The following is a 23,607-nucleotide window of genomic DNA, read 5'->3' on the forward strand; positions in this document are numbered from 1 at the left end:
TAAAATAAAATTAAAATTAAAATTTGTCCACCCAATCTAAATTAATTAACAACAATTTACTACCTGACGTGAGATACAAAAAAAGATTGTGTGATTCAATTCAAGAATTTGGAGGAAAATGTGGGGGAATTAGAAAAAAAAAAAGAATTTGAGAATGTGAAAGGGTATTGAATTGACTCACCAACATGAGTGTGAGTAGCCAATCGAGGCATTCTTTTTCCTTTGGTGAAGAGATCAAAACCTAACTGATGATGGCTTGTTCTTTGAAATTCTTGGATGGGAGGCTGAAGTGGGCTAATACTATTATTATTATTATTATTATTTGAGCTGGGCTAATATTATTATAGTAATTTTAATTTTAATTTTTTTAATTTTAATTTAATTTATTTTTTTTTGGGTGGCCTACAGCCCACCTTTGCCCACCCCTCTGTCCGCCTTTGTCTTTGGTGCCCATGAAGCGTTGGGTCTCAGGATCGATTATTACTAGGTACAAATATTTTCTTGGAGAGGTAGGTGGTGAGTACAAATAAGGAAGAAAAATTAAATTAGTTCCAATAGTCATAATTATTATTTTTACCTGGGACCCAAAATGCATTGACAATTACTTTTTGATATAAAATTATGATTGTTTGAACATTAAGCGTGCAAAATGAGGGTGTCTCCTACTACTTGTGTACGATCGAGTTTAAAATTATAGAGAGCTTGTGAATAGTTAAATGAAATTGTTCATAGTTGTCATGCTTCTTCATCATTGAATACCTCTCCTTTTCTTATTTGTATTAATGAAACATAATTTCATCTTTATCGGTAAATTCAAATGGTTTTATCTTTTTGGTTGCATGTCACGACCCGCCCCGTATCATATAGATATTGTCCACTTTGTACACTCAACTTCCGGTTCTCACAATTTTTTTTTTTAAACGCATCTACGCAGGGAATATATATATATATATATATATATATATATATATATATATATATATATATTACATAAAAAATTATTTAAAAACTATTTTACAAAAAAAAAAAAAAAAAAACATTTTTACGCCCAAACAAACTGTGCATAAGTGTAAATTAAGATTTAGTCTAACAGTTGTTTTCTGTTTGAATATCCTAGAGCTCTACACAAGTTGTAATGGATCTTAATTTCTATAAATGATTATGTTGAGTTTATCATCTTATCTTAGATCATATTTTCTCATGATTATATAGCTTGCATCTTCATAGTGAGAATGGAAATGAGATTATGAAATGAGTTTCATGGCATGTTATATGAGAAGTTTGATAGTTCATAGCTTAGGGCCTCCCTTTGATGGATTATTCTTGGTTTTTGACTTCATGTGCTTTTATCATTTGATTGAGGAGTTTGATAGTCTCTAGCTTAGTGAGCATGTCAAAGGCTACACTCTAGTTTAGGTAGTTCAAGCATGTATAACTTTGATAGATTATACTTGCTTCTTGATTTTATGAATTTCTTAAAGATAATGTAGCAATCCTATGTTGCTACATATCATGCTCATATATATAAGTTGTTCCTCAAGTTAATCACAAGCCAGCATGTTTATAAGATTGGTGGTGGATTCACTTCCCTAGCCCTCTCTACATAAGTTCCTCTCCTCTTAAACTCCTTTCATTTACGGTTTTATGCAAATTTCATTTCTAGTTTCTAAGTGACAAACAAAACCAAACTTTATACCTCTTTCATCAAACAAAGTTATTTTAAGACCTTGGTTGCCATAAACTTGTAGTCCTTGTGGTTCGACTTACCCCTTCGATAGCCCTATTTTACAGTAATTTGTGCTATTGCAAGGTTGATTATAATTGGTAGACATTTATAGTAGCCATTAATTTTTAGCACCGTTGCCGGGTATTGCAAACGGTTTTGTAACCGAGGTTTAAAGATACATTTGGTTTGATTGTGAATATTGTGTTTTGTGGATATTTTTCAATATGGTTTTGGTAATTTCTTTGTTTAAGTATTCTTCATGTGTAATTGGAACCCATGAAGTTCGTAGAGCTCTTCTTGACTTAGGGGCGAGTGTCAATTTGATTCCTTACTTCGTGTATGTCCAACTAGGTTTAAATGAGTTAAAGCCAACCTCGGTGGTGCTTCAATTGGCCGATACATCCATAAAAACTCTTAGGGGCATGGTTGAGGACATTCTCATCAAGGTTGACAAATTTTACTTCCCAGTTGACTTTGTGGTCCTTGATATCGAACTGGTTGTTAATCCTACTAATCACATTCCAATCATCTTGAGAAGGCTATTTCTTACTACCGCAAATGCAACTATCAATTGTATATCCGGGGTTATGGACCTTTCTTTTGGTAACATGATGGTTAAGCTTAATGTATTCAATGCAAGTCAACATCCCATTAATGAAGACGAGTATTGCCTCATAGATGTCTTAGATGAGATTATGGAGGAGTCTATTCCTTCCATGGTTATAAAAAAACCAACCGAGGACAATCTTTCATCTCTTTTAGCCGAGGATCCTTTTGCATCTTGTCTTCTTGAAATGTATGAAAGTTGTGGGTTTGATAATGAAGGATCAATGAGCGAGGTTAATGATCTAATGGAATCCGTTGTAAGTTTGGATTTTTTACCTTGGAAAGCTCCAAAAGAACCTCTTCCTCCACTCTCTAGTACTCCATCGATCCCATCTTTGGTATCTCCACCCACTCTTGACCTTAAAACTCTCCCTCCCGATCTTAAGTACGCCTTTTTAGGCTCGAAAGAGACTCTTCTGGTCATCATCTCTTCAAATCTTGAAAAAGATCAAGAGATTTCTCTTTTGGATGTGCTTAAAGAAAATAAGGAAACTATTGGATGGAGTGTGGTGGATCTAAAGGGAATTGACCCTTCCATTTGTATGCATCGCATTCTTATGGAAGAGGATGCAAAACCTTTTAGAGACGCCCAAAGGAGATTGAATCCCAACATGAAAGAAGTGGTTAAAAAGGAAGTTGTTAAGCTCTTAGATGCCAATATCATTTATCCAATCTCTGATAGCAAATGGGTGAGCCTAACTCAAGTAGTTCCCAATAAATGAGGGATTACAGTGCTTGAAAATGCAAAAGGTGAGGCAATGTCTAAGCGTACTGCCAATTCATGGCGTGTATGTATTGATTACCGCAAATTAAATGCCACAACTAGAAAAGATCATTTCCCTTTGCCATTCATTGATCAAATTCTAGAGAGATTGGCTGGACAACAATATTATTACTTCCTTGATGGCTATTTGGGTTATAATCAAGTAGCCTTTGACCCCTTAGACCAAGAGAAAACCACCTTTACTTATCCTTTTGGCACATTTGTTTATAGACGGATGCCTTTCGCTTTGTGCAATGCTCCTGTAACATTCCAAAGGTGTATGATATTAATTTTTGTGGACATGGTGGAAGAGTATCTTGAGGTCTTTATGGATGATTTTTCTGTCTTTGGGTTTTCATTTGATGCATGCCTTAAAAATCTAATTTTGGTGCTTAAAAGATGTCGTGAAACAAACCTTGTTCTTAGTTAGGAAAAGAGCCATTTCATGGTTCAAGAAGGTATTGTTTTGGGTCATGTCATCTCAAGAAGGGGAATTGAGGGCAATAAAGCAAAAGTTGAGCTTATTTCTGAATTGCCTCCACCTTCAATGGTGAGAGAGGTTCGCTCCATTTTAGGTCATGCCGGCTTTTATGCCGTTTTATCAAAGACTTGAACAAGATTGTTAGAACCTTGTGCAATCTTCTTGCCAAGGAAACACCATTCATCTTTGATCAAGCATGCATGAATGCTTTTCATAAATTGCATGACTTATTGTCATCTACTCCTATTATGCAACCTCCTAATTGGTCATTACCGTTTGAAATAATGTGCGATGCTTCTAATTATGCCATGGGAGCACTTTTGGGAAAAAAGGTAGGAAAACTTCCATACACCGTATACTATACTAGCAAGACCCTCTCGGGAGCTCAATTGAATTACTCCACCACCGAGAAGGAATTATTTGTTGTAGTGTATGCTCTTGATAAATTTTGGTCCTACCTCTTAGAGTTAAAAGTCATTGTCTATTCTGATCATGCGGCTTTGAGGCATCTTTTGACCAAGAAAGATAAGAAAGGCACCGAATATGTGGTTGCCGATCATTTTTCAAGATTAGTGGTAGAATCTTCCTCGAGCCCACCAATTCATGATTCATTTCTGGATGAACAATTATTCCAAGTTTCTAATGGACAAATGCCTTGGTTTGCCGACATTGTGAATTTTCTAGCAATTGGCAAACTTCCGACCAGTTGGTCAAAGCAAGCGAAGAAGCGTTTCTTAGCTAACATCTAGAATTACTATTGGGAAGATACTATTTTGTTTCGATATTGTCCAAATCAAATTGTGAGAAGGTGCATTCCCGAGAGTGAAATTCCAAGTGTGGTTATGTTTTGCCATACCCTTCCATGTGGTGGGCATTTTAGTGCGAAGAAGACTGCCTTGAAGGTATTTCAAAATGGGTTATTTTAGCCTACCATCCATAAAGATGCCTACAATTTTTGCAAAAAGTGTCAGAGATGTCAAAAAATGGGTTCAATGTCGAGAAGAGATATGATGCCCTTGACAAATACTCTTGTTGTTGAAATCTTTGACATTTGGGGCATTGATTTCATGGGTCCTTTTCCTATGTCTTATGAATATCAATACATTTTGCTTGCCGTTGACTATATTTCTAAGTCGGTAGAGGCTTGTGTTACCAAAACCAAAGACCACTCTGTGGTTATCCAATTCATCAAATCCAATATCTTTACTCATTTTGGTATGCCAAGAGCAATGATTAGTGATGAAGGAAAGCATTTTTGCAATTAATTCTTAAGGAAATTATTTCTTAAGTACTCCATTGCTCATAAAGTCGCCACTCCTTACCATCCTCAAACAAGTGGGCAAGTAGAAGTGTCAAATCGGGAAATTAAACATATTCTTGAGAAAATGGTTAACACAACCCGGAAGGATTGGTCACGCAAATTGAATGACACTTTGTGGGCTTACCGAATGGCATATAAGACTCCCATTGGCATGTCTCCTTATAGACTTGTGTATGGAAAGCCTTGCCATCTCCCGGTTGAGCTAGAACACAAAGTTATATGGGCAATTAAAAAGCTCAATCTTGACCTTGACAAAGCCAGAGAGAACCGATTACTCCAATTGAATGAGTTGGAAGAGTTGAGACACAATGCCTATGATAATGCCAAACTCTACAAAGAGAGAACTAAAAATTTTCATGACAAACACATTGTGAAGAAATCTTTTGAGTCGGGTCAAAAAGCTTGGCTTTTTAACTTTAGGTTAAAACTCTTTCCCGGAAAATTGCGAACCAAATGGGAAGGCCCTTATGAGATCATCTCTATTGCGCCACATGGGGCGGTTGAAATTCAAAGCTTAAAGAATGGCAACATATTTAAGGTGAATGGACAAAGGTTGAAACCCTACACTGAGGGACAAGTTTTTCAAAGGCATATGGAAGCTGCCCTTTTGGTAGATCCAATCTATGAAGAGATTTAGTAATACATTCAATGTTTTCAATGAGATGTTCGAATTCTTCCTTAATTGTTCCTATTCGATCGATCTTGGAATAGGTTCGATCGATCGAACATCATCTCTGTATCCAATCATCTCTCAGTCCCATCGATCGAGAACTTCCTGCATATTTCAGCTCTCTGTGTATCGATCGAACTTCATTTTAGATCGATCTAAGTCTTCCAAGATCGATCGAACTTTCTCTTCGATCGACCTCAGTTCCATACTTAAAAAATTTTTGGATCTCTGCATATTTCAACTCTCTGTGTATCGATCAAACTTATCTGCAAGATTTCACCTTTTCAATCGATCGAAGTTTAGATCGATCTAAGTTCAGATCGACCTGAAGCTACTTGAAAAAAAAAAAAAAAAAAAAAAAAAAAAAAAAAAAAAAAAAAAACCTTCTTCATCTTTTAAAGCAGCATTTCGTTTAGCTAGAGTCGTTAAACTTAGCAATCATTATTCATATTTTCTTGTATTTTATTTAATCTTGCTTTCATTCAAAAAAAAAAAAAAAAAATCCTTTTTACCATTACCATTACCATTATGCCCTTGTGTGTATTCATGCTTTCATGTTTAGTGCCGGGCTTGATCTCATATTTCTTTCATCTTGTATTATATTGCCTTAGAATGCATGATTTGATTATTTTTATCCCATTTGATATTTGATATGAGTTTGCTAGTGTGGTTATTCAAACAGCTTATTGATTCCAAGTTTGGGGGAAACCCTTTTCATAGTGAATTATTGTCGGGCTTCATGTTTTCGCCACCATGGTATACTCTTTCCATCTTTTCCATTGTTCTCATTGCACATTAAGGACAATGTGTGGTTTAAGTTTCGGGGTAAGGTGTCTTGTTGCATTCTACTTAGAGTTGAACTTTAAATGAATGATTGAGATTTGAGATTGATGTTAGTGATGATTTTGATCTTTTGAGGACTATATTTCTTAGAATTTAAAAATTGCTTGACTTGAGAGTCCAATACTCCTTATATGCCTTGTGGATGCCATTTAGGAGTAAATTTTTCAAAAAATTGATATCTTACTTGCATTTGTGGTCCATATTATCCTGATTTTGTGATTGTTTTAAGATTCACTTTAAGATTCTACACTGGCACAGGCGCACACTAGCATTCATATGTGGGGTATATGCTTTGTTGATTATTGAATTGGTTATATCCCAATTGGACTAGTAGTGCATTGAAAGCTTTCATTCTTGATAAAGGTGGATAACAAATCCTTTTCATTGAGTAACCGGGATTCTAGCCTCATCAAACACTGAATTTCTCGCGCCGAAAAGTGGAGGGCCTAAACTTTAGGTTAATAATTGAATGTTGAAAAAAAAAAAAAAAAAAAAAAAGGGGTGAGAAGTGAGAAATGATTAGATGGAAGTTGTCTTAATTTGTAGCCTAGTTAATTTGAGCTTGTAAGTCCTTAGGGGTGTTTTAACACCTAATCTCTAAAGCCGTCTGGTTTGGGAGTCATTGACCTAACGCTCGATCTCATGGATCGCTAGAAAGCTTAATAGATCAACACATTGCACTATGCTTCCATCTTTGATCCTTATGATTTGAAAAAAAAAAAAACAAAAAAAAAAAAAACAAAAAAAAAAAAAATCGAGTGAAAAGACCAATCGCACCTAGATTAATAAAACTTTAATAAAAGGTTCACTCTTTGTTTTGATGATCGGGACTAGATTTGTGTGCTAATTTGAGGGTAAGGATGTGATCACTTCTTTAGTTGGCTTAGATAGCAATATATTTGATGCTGGTCCACTCAAAAAGGATTCTAGAGTTGTTTTGATTTGCATGATCATTTTCTTGATGTGTGGAGGATCATATTTGCTTGCTTGATGTTAAAATTTTGGGAGAATGCTTGGAAACGGTTGAAAAATAGCATACTTGAGGTAGTTTTCTCCCAATACTTGTTTGCAATATTGGTGCCTCTTTACTGAAAAAGAGCTTAATGTTTGTGGGTATCATTTCTAAAAACCCTCACTAGGTTTCACTCGTCCACTAGGGGTAACCTAGGAGTTTAAAAGACTTGTTGCATATGCTAAATGCAATCGTGTTCCTTACGAAAGTGGCGCTATCCTTTTTATTATTTTCTAGTTCATAGTTGTATAGTCATTCATTTCATTCATTGACTTCGTAGTTCATTGCTAGGGACTATCAATATTTAAGTTTAGGAGTGTGATGAGCGTTGAAAAGTGCGTAATTAAACCCCTTAAGCTTAAGTATTCTAGGACCTTTATCTATCTTATTTTCCCGTCTTAGATTAATTTCATGTTATTGTCCTTTTTAGGTACTTATCCCAAAAATAAGTTAATTCAGCTCAATAAGAGCATTAAAGAAGTTATCTCAAGTTGAATGGAAGAAAGGAGCAAAGTGGAAGCAAAATGAAGCAAAGTGTGAAAAATCAGCATGTTCGATCGATCTCAACAATTCTTCGATTCATCTGGATGTGATCGATCTGGACACTTCAAGATGGATCCAAGCCTTTGTCCTTATCCAAAAGATTCCACCATGTTTGATCGATCCAACTTTTCTTCGATCGATCGAAATTATTCGATCTTATCCACACCTACCACCCCACCTACCACTTTTGTCTCTTCCCCAAAATATCCCAAAATATCTCAGAGATTTGTCTTTATTCAAAAAGGCGCCACCAAGGATGATCGATCTCTACAGCATAAGATGAATCTCACCTATGTTCGATCAATCTCAACACAATTCGATCGATCGAACCTCCTCAAGTTCAAAATAAAATAAATTTCAACTCATTAAAAGTTGGCTCATGGTGCAATCATTGCAAGGACCCTAGTACACGAATCCAGAACATTGGGTGTGACTCTTAAGTCTCTTATATAAGGATTTTGAGCTATTCATATCAAGGGGGATTGAAAAAAGAATTGAAGATAGCATGTACATCTCATATCTTAGAGAGAAGGCTAGAGACTAAAGAGCTTTTACACATCTTTGGGAGTTCTTCCATTTTTCTAGGGTTTCCATCAAGAAGGAGGTCATTCCTACTATAAAGATAGCCCTTAAGGGTTTAAGGCTCTAGGAGGCATTTACGCTTTTGTGCGCCTTGAGCCTTTAACAACTATGGTTCGAATCTTCATTGAAGCTTTAATCAACCTTCTTTTAGGTTAGGTTTTACTACTCTCTTCCATCAAACGTGCAGGCAAGATTTTGTTTCAACTTTTTTTTTTTACCTAATATCATTATGTGAACTTATAATCTTAGATCTAGGTATATAACCTTGTAGTATAAAGGTAAATAAGACTAAAATAAAGTTGAATAAATGTAATATTTGTTGAAAAATGTTTATAACTTATGCTTGTGAAGTGTGAACAAATGTTGACAATTATTTCTCATAGTTGGTTTTCATTTGTAATCAATATTATAAAATGGCTTCAAAATTGACATTGGATGCGAGCATGGTGTAATGTTCTGAAAAGGGTATTGAAGATGAGAGTGGGGTTGAGGGGAATAATGAGGATGGTCAGAGGATTGAAGATTATGTGGATGGTTACTGATTTGTATTTATTTAGCTCATCACATTATTTTGTAGTTTGGGATTGCATCTGTAATTGATTATTCAACTGTTCTGTAATATTGATGAAATTTTAATTTCATAGTTTCTTTTCTAGAATTGCCTTTTATGTAGTTTATCTTTGCGCATCTCCTGATGCCGATCTGATACTGCTCAACTAAGTCAACTTCAGGGCTCAAGTCAGTGAGCAAAACCTGACTTTGAAGCTTGATCAAGTTAGACGTGCTTAAGTGAACAAATTTAGTAGTAAAGTTCACACACCAACTATAAGAGCATTAAAAAATAATAAATAAATAAAATAGAAAATTGATCTACTCTGTCACCAATTACCATATCTATCTTATCATGCATTCTTTTCTTTATCAGCTTCACCAGTTGATGCCTTCAGTTGTTACCTGCCTTGTTGCAAAAAGATTAGGGAATGGATTTGCAGACAACCACTGGGAACTTAGAGACCTCACAGCAAACCTTGTTGCTTCAATATGCAAAAGGTGAGACTTTTTGTTTTATTTTGTGGATACAGAGGAAGTGAGTGCCTTATGCTCCATTTGGTAGGAAAGAAAGACATGGATGGAAGGGAGAGAAAGAGGGATACACGAGGCATCCCTAGGGAAGGGATAGTGACTTTCCCTCTGTTTGTTTGGTTGAACGGAAGTAAAGGGAAGGTAATAACTTACTTTCTTTGTTAGGAGAGAAGGGAAGAGAGTTTTAAAATCTATTTACCATTACATCCATCAATATCTATGGTACTCATTTGAAGGTACTAGGTAGTAATAGGGGTTAGTTATATCAGATAATTATGAAGGGTAGTAATTTCAATAAATAAATTTATAATAGATTTGCTGCTCCTCTCCTCTCTTCCGTCCACTCGATGGATCAAATTTGGTGGGGTAGGAACGATGGCTCATCCATCATTTCTTCCCTCCCTATCTCCACTCTTCCAAACTATGGAAGCCCCCTTGTCCTTCCTACCAAACAGGCATTATTTTAATATTACAGATCTAATATAGTACACTTGATTGTGATTTCGCTTTTGACCTTGTGCAAATGTCCATAAGTTTTAAGAACTTCTTCACTTGCCAAGATTTTAAATTTTATCTTTGTCAGTGATACAATTTCAGAATGAACGGATCGTTGAACCGTCAATTGTCCTATGCCATGATTGGTTCAAATAAATCTGGCGCAACTACACTGCTTGTTGTGACCCAAACAATAAAATTTGTTCAAATGGTGAACCAACTCGAGGTTTTTATGCCACTGTCTAAATATGTCAAGACTGAATTAGACAAATGCTTTAATTGACCTGACAAAACTCAGTCAACCAACATGCTTCCCTAACTGGTTTACTGACTACTGCATAAATTAGCCTTGAGAGATTTGGGAAAAACGAAAAAGAGAAAGAAAACAAAATAGCGCCCTAATATATATTTGCCATTTGTACCATCAGCTGTTAGCTTAGGAAGCAAAGGCACCCCTCTAGTGCGTGCTGTGGCGGATTCAGATAATGCTTGGAGTGTTTTTGAGTTTGAATTTGTTTAGTTATGTATTTATTTTATAGTTGGACATGACGAGGCAATTTTGCAATTATTTTAAAAGTAATAGAGTTCCAATGCAATTTTAGAACATATAATAGGTTAATTAAAAATAATATGAAGTTCAGAAATTAGAAACAACATCCATCCAACTCTAAGCTCCAACTTAGTATATATACAATATTATTTTCTTGTTAGATCCCTTCTGTGGCCATGTCCTATTTTTTTGGGACTTGGCGTATCGCTGTGCCATATTGTGTCATACCTGTGTCTTGTGTTCATATCGGCGTTTCATAGCTTGAGTGGTATCTCCTGCCACCCCCAAAGTGGAAATTTAGGGTTCGTCGCATTTAAAACACAGGTACATGTCTTTTACTTATACAAGAAAGAAAATATACTTGCCATTCATGTCTATTCAGAAATCTTATCTTTAGATTTGATGTTTTGCTCTTGGAATTTAATTTCTATCATTTTGCAGATTTGGACACGTTTATAATAATCTCCAGACACGTTTGACAAAAACATTGCTTCTTGCTTTCTTGGACCCAAAACGGGCATTGACACAACACTATGGTGCTATTCAAGGATTAGCGGCTCTAGGACCTAATGTGGTATTTTCTGCTTTCATACTCTTGTCATGAATAATAATTCTAAGTGTTAAATGTCTATTTGGAAGCTAGTTGTAAGGACCATTGATCAAACCTGCTTGTGATATTCATTAATATTAAGTGAACCCATTTTCAATTCAAGGGAAGAATTGGAGAAGAGTAATAATAGAGAGAAGAAGAGAGGAAGGGAAGAGTTTTTGAATTTCTCCCATGTTGTACCAAGGAAAACAATAGTGCAAGATTTTGTACAACTCTAAAACTTTGAAGTGTTTTTCCTTCTTCCTTCTTTTCTCTCAAAAACTCTCTAGCTTTGGAATATAATTTTAACCTGAAAGGAGAATATCTTAAAAAAAATTTCTTCTGTATCTTCTTCTCTTTTCCTTTTGCCACCATCAAATTACAGAAATAAGAATGGATAATTTTGTAATGATTGCCTTTGTTTCTTATCATTTCAATCAGTATCTTTGTTCTCATGAATAAAGTACTGATTAACATCAGTATATGTGCTTTCTGTTCAAATTTTTCTTGGGGGAGGAAGTGGTGACATCTTTTTCATTTGTACATAAAATTTTAAGCAGTTTCTGATGCTTCTCAAGTCATGAGCAGGTCCGCCTTCTTATACTGCCAAATCTTGAAACATACGTGCAATTTCTTGAACCAGAGATGCTTCTTGAGTAGCAAAAAAATGAGATGAAAAGGCATGAAGCTTGGCGTGTTTATGGGGCCTTGCTGGTGAGTATACTTTCCTTTTTTCGGAAGAAAAGGAGGATCCGGACAAAATCGGTAAAACGGAAGAGATCCGAGTGAATGGAAAGGAAAAAAACAACGGACGAATTCCACATTCACTTTAAAGAGACATGCTATCAACATAGCCCAATTTCTGAGACTTCTTATTTGGATGGGAATCAAGAAAATTCGAAGTTAAAAATATTTGAAAATAAAGAAAATTATACAGAAGAAAATAAATACCCCTTCTGGTTTGAAAAATCGCTTGTGATTCTTCTTTTCGACTATAACTGATGGAATCGACCATTGCGATATATAAAAAACCAACACTTTGAAAAGGCTGTAAGAAATGAAATGTCACAATATTTTTTTTATACATGCCAGTTTGTCAACCTTTTGGGAAATGATACAAAAAAAAAAAAAGATGTCTTTGTACACAATAGAAAACTCCCCTGACGAACTATACAATAATTGGATTTATACTAATGAAGAAAAAAGTAAGAACTTAAGCAACGAATTTATAAAATGAATCGAGGTTCTAGATGGAGGATCCCTTTCTTTGAATCTACTTGAAAAAAAAATTAGATTGTGTAATGATGAAACTAGGCAAGAATATTTGCCTAAAATGTATGATCCTTTTTTGAAGGTGGAACAATTAAAAAATGGTTTTCACCTTCAATCATAAATGAAACTTACATAGAAAATTTTGGATAAATAAGATTCACAGTATCCTTTTTACTAATATAGATTATCGAGAATTTGAACAAAAAATAAATACATTTGATAAAAAAATAATTATCAATAGACAAAAGAATTGACGGAGCAAAATTTTTGAATTTTTTATTCAATGGAAGTATAAATGATCCTAATGATCAAAAAATGAGAAAAAAATCTATTGAAATACAAGAAATCATTAAAAAAGTTCCTCAATGGTCATACAAATTAATCAACGATTTGGAACAACCGCAAGAAAGAGAAAATGAAGAAGACGGGACGGTGCAACAGCAGATTTGCTCAAGAAAAGCGAAACGTGTAGTGATTTTTACTAATAACCAACAAAATATCGATATTGAGACTGAAAATTCTAATAAAAAAGATGAAATGGCTTTAATACGTTATTCACAACAATCAGATTTTCATCGAAACATAATCAAAGGTTCTATACGCGCTCAAAGACGTAAAATAGTTATTGAGGAACTATTTCAAGCAAATGTGCATTCCCCCCTTTTTTTGGACATAATAGACAAATCTCTCCTTTTTTCTTTTGATATCTCCATACTAATGAAACTAATTTTTAAAAATGGGATGGGAAAAAAAGAAGAATTCAAAAATTTAGATTATACAGAAGAACCAATAAAAGAAGGGAAAAAAAGAAGAAGAGAACAAATGAAAGGAGAAAACGCGGATAGAAATAGCAGAAGCCTGGGATACCATTCCGCTTTCTCAAGTAATAAGAGGTTCCATGTTAGTAACTCAATCGATTTTTAGAAAATATATTATATTACCTTCATTGATAATAGCTAAAAATATTGGCCGTATTTTATTATTGCAATTTCCCGAGTGGTCTAAGGATTTAAAAGAATGGGTTGGCAAAATGCATGTTAAATGCACCTATAACGGTGTTTAATTATCAAAAACAGAATTTCCGAAAAATTGGTTACTAGATGGTATTCAAATAAAAATCTTATTCCCTTTCTGTCTAAAACCTTGGCACAAACCAAAGCTACGGCCCTTCCATAAAGATCGAATGAAAAAGAAAGGAAAAGTACAAAAAGCCGATTTTTGTTTTTTAACAGTTTGGGGAATGGAAACTGACCTTCCTTTTGGTTCTCCTCGAAAATGGCCTTCTTTTTTTGAACCCATTTTTAAGGAACTTGAAAATCAAATTGGTCAATTGAAAAATAAGTCTTTTATAGTTCTAAGAGTTTTAAAAGAAAGAATCGAATTCTTTCTAAGGGTGTTAAACGAAATAAAAAAAATGGGTAATAGGAATACCTAACATGATTCCAAATAGAAAAACTTCAATCATTTCAATTTGTTTGAAAGGAAAAAAAAAGAGGTAATATCTATTCCTAAATATTAATCCGAATTCCCCTGAATCTCAATAACTAAGAATTGACAATTGATGCGGTAAGTAACTATAGAATACTATGAATTGTTCATTGAATTAATTTCAAATAAGTTGTATCTTGCTCAGACCAATAAATAAAGCCGAGGTTATAGTTAAAGCCGTTAGTAGAAAACCGAAATAACTAGTTATAGTAGGCATAAAAGAGCTAAATAAAATATGTTCTTTTTATACATATGTTTATAAATCATTTACCTAAGTTTCTGTTTTTGCAAGATAAGAGGATAAGCAAAAAGACCAATTGAAAGAAGAAGTTCAATTGAAAATTTTGATTTATCATCTGTGACGTCTACCCATACCGTGATTCCAACCAACGGATTCGTTGAACAACTCTTGGGTAAACTTCTAAGAATAAGAACCGTGCCGTGGAACTTCATTCAAAAATGAAACTCTTTCTGAATCACTATGGAATAAAACTGGAAAATCATTTATATTTTGATCATTTTTTTTTTTTTTTCAGTTTTGAATTGTATTGAATCTACTTTCAATTTTAGAATGAACCACGACCTTATAAAAGTTTTTCCCTTACTTCCATTTTAACTCATTAGATTCATTCACATAATATCTTAAATGAATGAGAGGAAAAAATGATCACACGATCGCTCAAAAAAATAAAATCTTTATTTTGGTCCAACTAGATTCCACTACTAATTCCTATTATCTTTTCTTCTATAGGTTAGACATTCTATCTTTCCTTATTATAAAGCCTCATCCTTAAAGTTAGATCTAGAATGAACCTTTGGATCTCGATCTAATACAACAATGCATCACGAATACTAATTACAATTATTTTATTCTTTGTTCTCTTTCTTTCATTCAAAAACTATCTACTACTATTACTTGTTATTCGACAACTAACCAATTCCTTAAAATGGTATTAATTTATTAGTACACTGCTTGTATTAATTTATGGTATGATGTCTTTTAGGTATGTGATTGATACCACGAGGCTGCTCACTTTTCAGCGTGCTTCCGGTCAATGTGTATATGATCGGCTCAAGATGTTTCCCCCTTTAGTACCCCATCCACAGATGCTGTCTGGAGGGTTAATGGAAGGGTTATAACTAGAAGACTGGGTAAGAGTTTCATGAACTGTTAAACCATCTACACGTACAAATTTACTGTGTTCATATGCCTTGTAGCAGTTTAGACATCAAAGTATTTAACCAATGTTTGGTGGCTTCGTTATGATTGTTTAAATGAGATTTATTATGATACCTTCTAAGGAATAGAAATAATATATTCAGGTTGGCCCTTATTTTTTCTTTTTAATTCATCAAGATAAACGCAAGGCAAGCGATGAGCAGTTGGAGCAACAGCCTCCCTTGAAGAGAGTTGCAACGGATGGCCCAATGGTTGCATTGTCAAATAACTCAACATCTGACATGCAGATAGAAACAAGTGTTCCTGCTTCTTTATCTGATTCTGATGTGGGGCCATCTTCATCTTTTCGACAATACCCGAACGACAACATTTCAGTTAGTAGAGGTAGAAGAGATAAGGGTGACAACCAGTCTTTGAAGATGTCAGCTTTCCTTGCTCGGGCTTGGAAGGATGACCTGAACTCTGGCCATCTTTTGTCGTCCTTGTTTGAGCTGTTTGGTGAAAGCATTTTCTCATTCATTCCAACTTCTGAGATGTCATTGCTTTTGTGACAATTTGGAGTAAACAGCCGTTGTAAGGATTAGTTTTAGTATTTTACGAAATAAAGAAAAAATTCGCATTCTTCTCTGGAAAGTAACACGTCATTTCTTATTCATGTAAAACTTAAATTCAAACACTTGCAGTAGATTGAATTCAATGTAGAGGAATGTATTATATAGGTTATTTAAACAATGTGAGATATATTTTTGTAAATTGGCATATTTCACTAACAAAACAAGTCCTAGTCAAGTTGTAATTCCAGTTACCATATTCAACTTGACCTCCACTGCGAAGTTGGAAGTTTGCACTGAAAAGGAAAGTATTGGTTGATCATCAAAAGGAAAGAACACTGATGTAGGACATTGTTTCCCACTTAGGACAATAATATACAGAGTATATTATAAGGGTTCCAAAAATATAGACAATCCACATTGAGGTTGGATTCTGTCAAGTGGGAACCTGTTCAAGATTTGGGAACTGGTTCCAGAATCTACACTTCGAAGATTACTCATTGTCCTTTGGGATCCGGTAGCAAAAATGGGAACTGGTTCCACAAGTCCTGAAGACAACAGGTTTCCTTGTTACCTTGTTCTGCTGAATCCCTTTTTGATTCTATTTTCCTTCCAAAGTCCTATGCACAAGATTTCCTTTATTTTATGAAGGAATAGGACTTTGCAACCTCTATATAAGCCATGTCATATATAAGGTTTACTCATGGCTTTGTTATACAGATTCAATATTTTTAAAGCCTTAGGAAGTTTCTTTCTCTCAGAAAATCAAAGTTGATTTTTCTGTAGTCTTCCTAAAACATACACATAGTCACCTAGTTAGGTTTGAGTTGTGGAGTTCGAATCCTGATCGTGATCATACTGTTGTATCTACAACGATCAGACAAAGTAGATTTTCTTCTATATCATTCAGACGATTGAAGAACAGAAGTAAGCGCAGTCACACTTTGAAAGGGTTAGAGCATTCGTGGAGTGTTATCTAATCTATCTACTACTTTTCTACAAATATCAAGTGTCAGTCTGAGATCAAGTTGCTGTTGGACGAGAAGTCGCAAAGCCAGAGGATCGTCAGCGGTTGGTGTGGTGTAGAACGATAGGGTGTGCGCCAGAGTCAAAGTTCGGTATACTTTGTTTCAAGCATATATAATGGATTGGTTTACTTTGGACTGCATAGTTCACGAGGTTTTTCCCATAACAGTTGACATATTTTATCAACTGGGGTTTCCTCGCTAAAATCCTAGTGTCATCTTTAACTTTATACTTTGTATTATTTTATCTACATGTGATTAACTGTTTACATGTTAAAACATAAAATAAGCAAAGTTAAGGACATAAATTTGTTTTCTAGAACAAACAAAAACTTTCTAAGTAATTTCCGCTGCATACGACTCACAATTTGGTATCAGAGCAGATCTCTATACACTGAGTTGATCCTTGTTGGAAAGTTTAGTTTTGTTGTGTTTTTCAAAAATTGTTTTTGACATCATGTCTTATGCGTTGAAAGAAGGTGGTTCTAATCAACGTGGTCCTTTATTTAAAGGAGATAATTACAATTTTTGAAAATCAAAGATGAGAGCCTATTTGCAAAATTCTGGTGGTAAAACTTGGGCTATAGTTGAAAATGACTATACAGCTCCTACAATAGATACAACTGTGGATGGAAAGATAGTCAAAGAGTTAAAAGATACTTTTGCTTTTACTGCTATTGAAACTGAGCGTAATGATGCTAACGGCAAAGCTTTATATTCAATTATTAATTTTGTTGTTCCATCTGAATATGCTAGAATTTCTGATTGTAAAACTGCTAAAGAAGCTTGGGATATTTTGTAGGTTACTCATGAAGGAACTTCAAAAGTGAAGTTGTCCAAAATCCAGTTGCTCTCTTATAAATTTGGCAACATTGTGATGAAGGAAAATGAATCCTTTTTTGACTTTTATTCTAATCTTCTTGAAATAATTTCTAAACTGCGCCACTCAGGGAAAAAAGTTAGTGATAAAAAAATCTGTGAGAAAATCTTAAGGTCTTTACCTAAAAGATTTCATATTAGGGTTGAAACCATCTCTGAACATTGGAATTTGGCTACTTGTCAAGTTAATGAGATGGTAGGTGGCGGGTGGTCGCCGCTCCGACCAAATTTGTGTGCAAGTGAGTGTGACCAAGTTTTACATTTATAAATGCCACTACTACCGCTAACTAAAAATATAGCAAGGGTGAGTAGGGATCGTCCCAAGGGATTGTGAGGGTCGCAAAAGGTTGTGGAATCAAGATTAAGGTTAGTAGGTCGAGTGATCAAAAGATTGGTTGGTGGTCGAGTTAGGCTAAGATGCAATTAAATTAAAGTAAACAATAATGCAATAGAGGTAAAATAAGAGAGAGAGAGATCTTGGGGTTTAGAGATCACCACTAAACACAACTCTTTTACACCTTTAATGAATGATTAATGAGGGGAAATGCATGTATTGTAATAATGGTGTGTGTGTGGTTGTTTCAACAAGCATGGATGACAAATTAAGCATATATTGTCTAAGTAACATAGTAGATAGCACAAAATATCAAATTAAGCCATTAATCATTTCTTTAAGCTCACAACCAAACACAACACAAAATTAGAGCAATATGCCACTTGCATTCATGAGTATGGAAATCAAACAACAAGCATGAATTGTCCTCCCATTTAACATCTAACTACCACTACACTACAGCTAAGCTAATGATATGAAATTAAACTAATTAAACTAAGGGAGAGGCACTATCCATCAAGAAATAAGTATGAACCATCAAATAAACCATAAGGACACTCCATTAAGCACTATGTCTTGACAATCTCTAGATCTATAGCATTAATACACATAAATATGCATTAACAACACAAGAAATAGAGGCAAACACATGAACATCTATTCTAGTATACGTAGACATGTGGATAGAATGAAATGATCAATTGGAAGCATTAAACTATACAAATCATTGAATAAACAAGATCTATATATATAAATATGTCAAAACAAGTATTACAATACAAATCCCCTAAAAAATACATAAATCAAGATGTAGAAAGTATGCTTAGGGCTAACTCTAGCCCCAAGAGGATGTCTAGCCACTCATGGATGGTGTCCTCCAACCCTCAAGGGATAACTGCATGTAGAGATTTGCTCCTTGGTAGATGAAGAGTCTCCAATGGTGTTTCTAGCATCCTCCTTTCTTTTCTTCCTCTCTAAGGCTGTAGCTCTCTAAGTGTGTCTAAGAATGAGTATATCAATCTCTTCAAAAAAGTAGCTCATATTCTTTATATAGGTAGGTTAAAAATCACCCTAAATGAGCTAGGCTCGTACAACAAATATTCCTCAATGATTGGATATGAGACAACTTTTAGTGAGCTGGAATTTGGATTTTCTCGGGATGTAGAAAGTTCGATCGATCGAACTTGAGGTTGGTTCGATCGAACATGACTGAGATCTATTGAACTGAAATTGGATCGATCCTGAATGGCGGCGCCTTTTGGATAAAAACAAATCTAAGATATTTTGAAGATATTTTCGGGAAAAGGACAAAAGCGGTGGTAGGGTGGTACAACTAGATAAGATCTGGCATCTGGATAAGGATAAGAAGGTTCGATCGATCGAAGAATGACGTTGGATCGATCGAACTTTTAGGATCTCTGAAAATGACATCATAGCCTGGATCTATCTTGAAGTGCTGAGATCGATGGGAGTTTGATCGATCGAAGAATGATGTTGTATCGATCGAAGATGCTGAAATTTCACCTTTTTGCTTCCTTTTGCTCTACTTTGCTCCTTTTTTTGATTCATCCCAGAATTGCTTCAATTCTGCTCTTATTTGGCTGAGTTAGCTTATTTAGGGGATAAGTACCTTAAAAATGGAAATAACATGGAATCAATCTAAGGTGGAAAAATAAGATAGATAAAGGTCCTAGAATACCTAAGCTTAAGGGGTTTAAATGCGTACTTTTCTGCGCTTATCAGTAGGTTCAGTAAAAACTTTTGAGTTGTAGAATTTTGATTTAAGTAAAAAGGAGAAAAAACTTGCGTTGAAATCTACACAGGTTGAGAATTCTATGGATGACAACTCTGAAGATGATCTTGCATTCTTGTCAAGACAATTCAGTCAGATTTTGCAGAGACAACAGAGAAAATGGAATAGCAACATGGCTAATTGATGAGCGCAGAAAAGTGCGCATTTTAACCCCTTAAGCTTAGGTATTCTAGGACCTTTATCTATCTTATTTTTCTGCTTTAGATTGATTTTGTGATATTTCCATTTTCAGGTATTTATCCCCAAAATAAGCTAACTCAGCCAAATAAGAGTAGAAATGAAGCAATTCTGGAATGAATCAAAGAAAGGAGCAAAGTAGAGCAAAAGAAAACAAAAAGGTGGAAATTCAGCAACTTTGATCGATCTCAAGAAAAGTTCGATCGATCGAACTTCCATTGATCTTAGCTCTTCAAGATAGATCCAGGCCATGACTTCATTTCCAGAGATCCCAAAAGTTCAATCGATCGAACATCATTCTTCGATCGATCGAACATTTTTGTCCTTATCCACATACTAGATCTTATCCAGCTATACCACCCTACCAACCACTTTTGTCCTTTTCCCAAAAGTATCTTCAAAATATCTCAGATTTATTTTTATCCAAAAAGGCACCGCCATTGAGGATCGATCTAACTTCAGTTCGATGGATCTCAGCTATGTTCGATCGATCCAACCTTAAGTTCGATCAATCGAACTTTCCAAATCCTAAGAAAATCCAAATTCCAGCTCACTCAAAGTTGTCTCATATCCAATCATTGAGGAATATTTGTTGTACGAGCCCAGCTCATTTGGGGTGATTTTTGACCTATCTATATAAGGGATATGAGCCATTTTTTAGAGAGACTTTTCATTCTCATTCATTTACACTTAGAGGCTTAGAGGAGGAGGAGGCTAGAGACACAAGCTTGGAGATCTTCCATCAACCAAAAAGAGGAGCAATCTCTACCATGGAGTTAGCCCTTGAGGGTTGGAGGACATCATCCATGAGTGGCTAGACATCCTCTTGGGGCTAGAGTTAGCCCTAAGCATGCTTTCTACATCTTGATTTATGTATTTTTGAGGGGATTTGTATTGTGATACATGTTTTGACACTCTTATATATATAGATCTTGTTTATTCAATGATTTGTATGGTTTAATACTTCCAATTGATCATTTCATTCTATCCATATGTCTATGTATGCTAGAATAGATGTTCATATGTTTGTCTCTATTTCTTATGCTATTGATGCATGTCTATATGTATTAATGCTATAGATCTAGAGATTGTCAAGACATAGTGCTTAATGGAATGTTCTTATGGTTTATTTGATGGTTCATACTCATTTATTGATGGATTGTGCCTCTCCCTTAGTTTAATTAGTTTAATTTCATGTCATTAGCTTAATTGTAGTGTAGCAGTAGTTTAGATGTTAAATGGGAGGACAATCCATGTTTGTGTTTGATGTTCCATACTTATGAATACAAGTGGCATATTTCTCTAATTTTGTGTTGTGTTTGGTTGTGAGCTTAAAGAAAGGATTAATGGCTTAATTTGATATGTTGTGCTATTCACTATGTTGCTTAGACAATATATACTTAATTTTTCATCCATGCTTGTTGAAACAACCACACACACACCATTGTTACAATACACGCCTTTCCCCTCATTAATCATTCACTAAGGGTATAGAAGAGTTATGCCTAGTGGTGATCTCTAAACCCCAAGATTTCTCTCTCTCTTATTTTACCTCTATTGCATTCAATTATTTACTTTAGTTTAAATTGCATCTTAACTTGATTCAACCACCAATCAATCTTTTGATCACTCGACCTACTAACCCTAATCTTGATTCCGTAACTTTTTACGACCCTCACAATCCCTTGGGACGATCCCTACTCACCCTTGCTATATTTTTAGTTAGCGGTAGTAGTGGTATTTGTAAATGTAAAACTTGGCCACACTCACTTGCACACAAATTTGGTCGGAACCGCGGCAAGCCATCAAGTTTTTGGCGCCGTTACCGGGGATTGATTGATTGACGACGTCGTATTTGTGGAATCAATTAGGAATTAGTACTTTTTGATCGTGTCTTTACTTTATTTTCATTTTTATTTTGGTTACTTATTGTGTTGGTTCTTGTTTGACTAGGAGCACTGAGCAAGAAGGTGAGCAAAGGAGTATCCAAGCAAAGGAGCTAAGCAAAGCATGGAAAAAAGCTAAAATCATAAAAAATTGCTAAGCTAAGCTAAAAGCTAAAAATTTTGGAGTTGAAGTGCTATAGGACCTTTGTGAGATCTTTCTAACTCAATCTCTAATTAAATCGTTGGCCCGCATGGAGGCTTGTATTTCAATTCTTAAATAAATCGTGAGCCCACGTGGAGGCAATTTTATTTTTCTTTGCATGATTGTTCAAGCATGGGAGTATGGGATTATTGTATATGGAGGAAGTTCGTTGATTATTGATTTGTTGTGAAGGTGAAGTGTTTGTCATTATTTCTTGTTGTGTTGCATTGTGCATGCATGGTCGTAGATCATTGAGACCCACTCTTGTCCCTTTAAATTTTCATCTTGAATCCATTGTTCGAAACCCTAGGGGAAGAGGTTGTTCTAGTCAATCCATTTCATCAATAGAAGGACACAATAAGGACCATGTGGAGGACCTTGGTCACATAGACCAACAAGGTATCCTCCACCCCAATGTGCATCATGATAACATGCAAGTACCATTAGGCATGCCAAGGCCATTCATTCATCCACCACAACAACAAGGCCAAGTTCTATTGGGAATGCCAAGGCTAATCTATGCTCTACCACCTCCCATCATTCAGGGCAATCAAGGTGCCCATGTTGCACCTCCAATTGCTAATCCTCCCCTTGCTTTAAGAGATCACTATGTGCCTAATGAATATAATGCACCCACATGCATTCAATTGCCACCATTTAGAGCACACCACTATAAGATCAAGCCACAAACCATTCAATTGCTTCTTAACTATCATGGACTTCTAAGTGAAGAACCTTATGGTTTAACAATCTTAGGCCTTTTTTAATAACTTCTTGGACAGAAATGTAACAAGTATTCTTAAAGAAGTACTATCCAGTTTCTAAGACCAATGCCATGCGAACCTCAATTCAAGAGTTTTCACACGGGGATGGGGAAACATTTCATGAGGCATGGGAATGCTTTAATGAATTGCTTAGGAAGTGTCCACATCATGACATGCCCAAATGGCAATTAGTTCAATATTTCTTTGAGAGTTTATTTGACAATTACAAGGGCATGGTTGATGCTTCCATGGGTGGCTCTTACATTGATAGGCATGAGGATGACGTGTGGCGTCTTTATGAGAGCATGAGTGAGAATTCTTTGCATCGAACTCTATCTTCTAAGAATGGTAGGAATTCAAGTGGAAGGAAGAGTGTTGGCTTACATCAAGTCGACCATTCCAATGAAATAGCCGCCGAGATGAAATCATTATCTTAAAGGTTTGATTAATTCTTGATCAACCAAAACTCGGCAAATCAAGTATCTTCCCTTCCTAACCATTCCCATCATACATCCAATGAATCGTGTATGACTTATTCAAGTATTTTACATTCTACTTCCAATGAATCCCATCATGGACATGTGCAAAGTGAGTATCATGAACAAGTCAATGCAACTTTTGTTAATCAAGGGAACAATCCTTATGGCAATCATTACAATCTAAGTTGGAGGAATCATCCGAACTTTTCTTGGAAAAACTAAGGGGAAGGCTCAAACCCTCCCCAAGGCAGTTTCTAAGGGAAATACATTTCACCTCCAATGCAAAGCCAAGG

The 23,607-nt window shown here is 35.2% G+C and overlaps 2 pseudogenes; one reads left to right on the forward strand and one right to left on the reverse strand.

Moving 5' to 3' along the window:
- Positions 1-8,616: 8,616 nt before the first annotated feature.
- Positions 8,617-15,755, forward strand: LOC132301654 (transcription initiation factor TFIID subunit 6-like; annotated as a pseudogene).
- Positions 15,756-22,911: 7,156 nt separating this feature from the next.
- On the reverse strand, positions 22,912-23,010 carry LOC132302049 (small nucleolar RNA R71; annotated as a pseudogene).
- Between the last annotated feature and the right edge of the window lie 597 nt (positions 23,011-23,607).

The sequence above is a fragment of the Cornus florida genome, unplaced genomic scaffold (assembly GCF_030987335.1).
Source record: "Cornus florida cultivar Cherokee Brave unplaced genomic scaffold, ASM3098733v1 CherokeeBrave_3.0.0_Hap2_Chr03, whole genome shotgun sequence".
NCBI lineage: Eukaryota > Viridiplantae > Streptophyta > Magnoliopsida > Cornales > Cornaceae > Cornus > Cornus florida.